This window comes from Taudactylus pleione, unplaced genomic scaffold (genome assembly GCF_031769625.1).
Source record: "Taudactylus pleione unplaced genomic scaffold, aTauple2 ptg001778l, whole genome shotgun sequence".
In the NCBI taxonomy this organism is placed as follows: Eukaryota; Metazoa; Chordata; class Amphibia; order Anura; family Myobatrachidae; genus Taudactylus; species Taudactylus pleione.
Genome location: NW_028286175.1, coordinates 295,001 through 300,000, shown reverse-complemented (window position 1 = coordinate 300,000; position 5,000 = coordinate 295,001). Strand labels below are relative to the sequence as shown.

Sequence of the window (5,000 nt, the reverse complement as noted above, 5' to 3'; positions counted from 1 at the left end):
GACCACCTGGGAATACCAGGAGCTGTAGGTAATTTTATACTGCCAGAACATTCTTTTCAATTACATTTTACATTTAATTTTTTCAACTTAACAGTGAATTTACTTGAGTTAAGAAGTAATAGAGGTCTAAATTTAATGCTTTTGAGCACCTACAGCCAAACCACACTGGACATGCCCAATCTCGTCTGATCTTGGAAGCTATGCAGTGTTGGGCCTGGTTAGTACTTGGATGGGAAACCACCTGGGTATACCAGGTGCTGTAGGTAATTTTATATAGCCATTACATTCTTTTCTATTACATTTTACATTACATTTTTTCAACTTAGCAATGAATTTACTTGAATTAAGAAGTAAAAGATGTCTAAAGTTAATATTTTTCAGCACCTATAGCCAAACCACACTGGACATGGCCAATGTCGTTTGATCTTGGAAGCTATGCAGTGTTGGGCATGGTCAGTACTTGGATGGGAGACCACCTGGGAATACCAGGTGCTGTAGGTAATTTTAAACTGCCATAACATTCTTTTCTATTACATTTTACATTTAATTTTTTCAACTTAACAATGAATTTACTTGAGTTAAGAAGTAATAGAGGTCTAAATTTAATGCTTTTGAGCACCTACAGCCAAACCACACTGGACATGCCCAATCTCGTCTGATCTTGGAAGCTATGCAGTGTTGGGCCTGGTTTGTACTTGGATGAGAGTCCACCTGGGAATACCAGGTGCTGTAGGTAATTTTAGACAGCCAAAACATTCTTTTCTATTACATTCTACATTTCATTTTTTCAACTTATCAATGAATTTACTTGTGTTAAGAAGTAAAAGCGGTCTAAATTTAATGCGTTTGAGCACCTACAGCCAAACCACAGTGGACATGCCCAATCTCGTCTGATCTTGGAAGCTATGCAGTGTTGGGCCTGGTAAGTACTTGGATGGGAGACCACCTGGGAATCCCAGGAGCAGTAGGTAATTTTATACTGCCAGAACATTCTTTTCTATTACATTTTACATTTAATTTTTTCAACTTAACAGTGAATTTACTTGAGTTAAGAAGTAATAGAGGTCTAAATTTAATGCTTTTGAGCACCTACAGCCAAACCACACTGGACATGCCCAATCTCGTCTGATCTTGGAAGCTATGCAGTGTTGGGCCTGGTTTGTACTTGGATGGGAGACCACCTGGGAATACCAGGTGCTGTAGGTAATTTTAGACAGCCAAAACATTCTTTTCTATTACATTCTACATTTCATTTTTTCAACTTATCAATGAATTTACTTGAGTTAAGAAGTAAAAGAGGTCTATAGTTAATGGTTTTGAGCACCTACAGCCAAACCACACTAGACATGCCCAATCTCGTCTGATCTTGGAAGCTATGCAGTGTTGGGCCTGGTTAGTACTTGGATGGGAGACCACCTGGGAATACTAGGTGCTGTAGGTAATTTTATACTGCCATAACATTCTTTTCTATTACATTTTACATTTCATTTTTCAACTTATCATTGAATTTACTTGAGTTAAGAAGTAAAAGAGGTCTAAAGTTAATGTTTTTGAGCACCTACAGCCAAAGCACACTGGACATGCCCAATCTCGTCTGAACTTGGAAGCTAGGCAGTGTTGGGCCTGGTTAGTTCTTGGATGGGAGACCACCTGGGATTACCAGGTGCTGTAGGTACTTTCATACTGCCATAACATTCTTTTCTATTACATTTTAAATTTAATTTTTTCAACTTATCAATGAATTTACTTGTGTTAAGAAGTAAAAGTGGTCTAAATTTAATGCTTTTGAGCACCTACAGCCAATCCACACTGGACATGCCCAATCTCGTCTTATCTTGGTAGCTATGCAGTGTTGGGCCTCGTCAGTACTTGGATGGGAGACCACCTGGGAAAACCAGGTGCAGTAGGTAATTTTATACTCCCATAACATTCTTTTCTATTACATTTTATATTTAATTTTTTCAATTTATCAATGAATTTCCTTGAGTTAAGAAGTAATAGAGGTCTAAAGTTAATACTTTTGAGCACCTACAGCCAATCCACACTGGACATGCCCAATCTCGTCTTATCTTGGTAGCTATGCAGTGTTGGGCCTCATCAGTACTTGGATGGGAGACTACCTAGGAATCCCAGGTGCTGTAGGTAATTTTATACTCCCATAACATTCTTTTCTATTACATTTTACATTTAATTTTTTCAACTTATCAATTAATTTACTTGAGTTAAGAAGTAATACAGGTCTAAAGTTAATGTTTTTGAGCACCTACAGCCAAACCACACTGGACATGCCCAATCTCGTCTGATCTTGGAAGCTATGCAGTGTTGGGACTGGTTAGTACTTGGATGGGTGACTACCTAGGAATCCCAGGTGCTGTAGGTAATTTTAAACTGCCATAACTTTCTTTTCTATTACATTTTACATTTAATTTTTTCAACTTATCAATGAATTTACTTGTGTTAAGAAGTAAAAGCGGTCTAAATTTAATGCTTTTGAGCACCTACAGCTTACCACAGTGGACATGCCCAATCTCGTCTGATCTTGGAAGCTATGCAGTGTTGGGCCTGGAAAGTACTTGGATGGGAGACCACCTGGGAATACCAGGAGCTATAGGTAATTTTATACTGCCAGAACATTCTTTTCTATTACATTTTACATTTAATTTTTTCAACTTAACAATGAATTTACTTGAGTTAAGAAGTAATAGAGGTCTAAATTTAATGCTTTTGAGCACCTACAGCCAAACCACACTGGACATGCCCAATCTCGTCTGATCTTGGAAGCTATGCAGTGTTGGGCCTGGTTTGTACTTGGATGGGAGACCACCTGGGAATACCAGGTGCTGTAGGTAATTTTAGACAGCCAAAACATTCTTTTCTATTACATTCTACATTTCATTTTTTCAATTTATCAATGAATTTACTTGTGTTAAGAAGTAAAAGCGGTCTAAATTTAATGCTTTTGAGCACCTACAGCCAAACCACAGTGGACTTGCCCAATCTCGTCTGATCTTGGAAGCTATGCAGTGTTGGGCCTGGTAAGTACTTGGATGGGAGACCACCTGGGAATACCAGGAGCTGTAGGTAATTTTATACTGCCAGAACATTCTTTTCTATTACATTTTACATTTAATTTTTTCAACTTAACAGTGAATTTACTTGAGTTAAGAAGTAATAGAGGTCTAAATTTAATGCTTTTGAGCACCTACAGCCAAACCACACTGGACATGCCCAATCTCGTCTGATCTTGGAAGCTATGCAGTGTTGGGCCTGGTTTGTACTTGGATGGGAGACCACCTGGGAATACCAGGTGCTGTAGGTAATTTTAGACAGCCAAAACATTCTTTTCTATTACATTCTACATTTCATTTTTTCAACTTATCAATGAATTTACTTGAGTTAAGAAGTAAAAGAGGTCTATAGTTAATGGTTTTGAGCACCTACAGCCAAACCACACTAGACATGCCCAATCTCGTCTGATCTTGGAAGCTATGCAGTGTTGGGCCTGGTTAGTACTTGGATGGGAGACCACCTGGGAATACTAGGTGCTGTAGGTAATTTTATACTGCCATAACATTCTTTTCTATTACATTTTACATTTCATTTTTCAACTTATCATTGAATTTACTTGAGTTAAGAAGTAAAAGAGGTCTAAAGTTAATGTTTTTGAGCACCTACAGCCAAAGCACACTGGACATGCCCAATCTCGTCTGAACTTGGAAGCTAGGCAGTGTTGGGCCTGGTTAGTTCTTGGATGGGAGACCACCTGGGATTACCAGGTGCTGTAGGTACTTTCATACTGCCATAACATTCTTTTCTATTACATTTTAAATTTAATTTTTTCAACTTATCAATGAATTTACTTGTGTTAAGAAGTAAAAGTGGTCTAAATTTAATGCTTTTGAGCACCTACAGCTTACCACAGTGGACATGCCCAATCTCGTCTGATCTTGGAAGCTATGCAGTGTTGGGCCTGGTAAGTACTTGGATGGGAGACGACCTGGGAATACCAGGAGCTGTAGGTAATTTTATACTGCCAGAACATTCTTTTCTATTACATTTTACATTTAATTTTTTCAACTTAACAATGAATTTACTTGAGTTAAGAAGTAATAGAGGTCTAAATTTAATGCTTTTGAGCACCTACAGCCAAACCACACTGGACATGCCCAATCTCGTCTGATCTTGGAAGCTATGCAGTGTTGGGCCTGGTTTGTACTTGGATGGGAGACCACCTGGGAATACCAGGTGCTGTAGGTAATTTTAGACAGCCAAAACATTCTTTTCTATTACATTCTACATTTCATTTTTTCAACTTATCAATGAATTTACTTGTGTTAAGAAGTAAAAGCGGTCTAAATTTAATGCTTTTGAGCACCTACAGCCAAACCACAGTGGACATGCCCAATCTCGTCTGATCTTGGAAGCTATGCAGTGTTGGGCCTGGTAAGTACTTGGATGGGAGACCACCTGGGAATACCAGGAGCTGTAGGTAATTTTATACTGCCAGAACATTCTTTTCAATTACATTTTACATTTAATTTTTTCAACTTAACAGTGAATTTACTTGAGTTAAGAAGTAATAGAGGTCTAAATTTAATGCTTTTGAGCACCTACAGCCAAACCACACTGGACATGCCCAATCTCGTCTGATCTTGGAAGCTATGCAGTGTTGGGCCTGGTTAGTACTTGGATGGGAAACCACCTGGGTATACCAGGTGCTGTAGGTAATTTTATATAGCCATTACATTCTTTTCTATTACATTTTACATTACATTTTTTCAACTTAGCAATGAATTTACTTGAATTAAGAAGTAAAAGATGTCTAAAGTTAATATTTTTCAGCACCTATAGCCAAACCACACTGGACATGGCCAATGTCGTTTGATCTTGGAAGCTATGCAGTGTTGGGCATGGTCAGTACTTGGATGGGAGACCACCTGGGAATACCAGGTGCTGTAGGTAATTTTAAACTGCCATAACATTCTTTTCTATTACATGTT

The 5,000-nt window shown here is 38.2% G+C and overlaps 21 pseudogenes; all 21 read left to right on the top strand.

The window, feature by feature from the left end:
• LOC148437524 (5S ribosomal RNA) overlaps window positions 1-31 on the top strand; it is a 119-nt pseudogene extending 88 nt beyond the window's left edge.
• A 116-nt stretch (window positions 32-147) lies between these two features.
• On the top strand, window positions 148-266 carry LOC148437523 (5S ribosomal RNA; annotated as a pseudogene).
• Window positions 267-382: 116 nt separating this feature from the next.
• LOC148437522 (5S ribosomal RNA) lies at window positions 383-501 on the top strand (annotated as a pseudogene).
• A 116-nt stretch (window positions 502-617) lies between these two features.
• On the top strand, window positions 618-736 carry LOC148437521 (5S ribosomal RNA; annotated as a pseudogene).
• A 116-nt stretch (window positions 737-852) lies between these two features.
• On the top strand, window positions 853-971 carry LOC148437520 (5S ribosomal RNA; annotated as a pseudogene).
• Window positions 972-1,087: 116 nt separating this feature from the next.
• On the top strand, window positions 1,088-1,206 carry LOC148437519 (5S ribosomal RNA; annotated as a pseudogene).
• Window positions 1,207-1,322: 116 nt separating this feature from the next.
• LOC148437518 (5S ribosomal RNA) lies at window positions 1,323-1,441 on the top strand (annotated as a pseudogene).
• A 115-nt stretch (window positions 1,442-1,556) lies between these two features.
• On the top strand, window positions 1,557-1,675 carry LOC148437517 (5S ribosomal RNA; annotated as a pseudogene).
• A 116-nt stretch (window positions 1,676-1,791) lies between these two features.
• On the top strand, window positions 1,792-1,910 carry LOC148437516 (5S ribosomal RNA; annotated as a pseudogene).
• Window positions 1,911-2,261: 351 nt separating this feature from the next.
• Window positions 2,262-2,380, top strand: LOC148437515 (5S ribosomal RNA; annotated as a pseudogene).
• Window positions 2,381-2,496: 116 nt separating this feature from the next.
• On the top strand, window positions 2,497-2,614 carry LOC148437514 (5S ribosomal RNA; annotated as a pseudogene).
• A 116-nt stretch (window positions 2,615-2,730) lies between these two features.
• LOC148437513 (5S ribosomal RNA) lies at window positions 2,731-2,849 on the top strand (annotated as a pseudogene).
• Window positions 2,850-2,965: 116 nt separating this feature from the next.
• On the top strand, window positions 2,966-3,084 carry LOC148437512 (5S ribosomal RNA; annotated as a pseudogene).
• A 116-nt stretch (window positions 3,085-3,200) lies between these two features.
• On the top strand, window positions 3,201-3,319 carry LOC148437511 (5S ribosomal RNA; annotated as a pseudogene).
• A 116-nt stretch (window positions 3,320-3,435) lies between these two features.
• On the top strand, window positions 3,436-3,554 carry LOC148437510 (5S ribosomal RNA; annotated as a pseudogene).
• A 115-nt stretch (window positions 3,555-3,669) lies between these two features.
• LOC148437509 (5S ribosomal RNA) lies at window positions 3,670-3,788 on the top strand (annotated as a pseudogene).
• A 116-nt stretch (window positions 3,789-3,904) lies between these two features.
• LOC148437508 (5S ribosomal RNA) lies at window positions 3,905-4,022 on the top strand (annotated as a pseudogene).
• Window positions 4,023-4,138: 116 nt separating this feature from the next.
• LOC148437507 (5S ribosomal RNA) lies at window positions 4,139-4,257 on the top strand (annotated as a pseudogene).
• A 116-nt stretch (window positions 4,258-4,373) lies between these two features.
• Window positions 4,374-4,492, top strand: LOC148437506 (5S ribosomal RNA; annotated as a pseudogene).
• A 116-nt stretch (window positions 4,493-4,608) lies between these two features.
• Window positions 4,609-4,727, top strand: LOC148437505 (5S ribosomal RNA; annotated as a pseudogene).
• Window positions 4,728-4,843: 116 nt separating this feature from the next.
• On the top strand, window positions 4,844-4,962 carry LOC148437504 (5S ribosomal RNA; annotated as a pseudogene).
• Window positions 4,963-5,000: the final 38 nt, after the last annotated feature.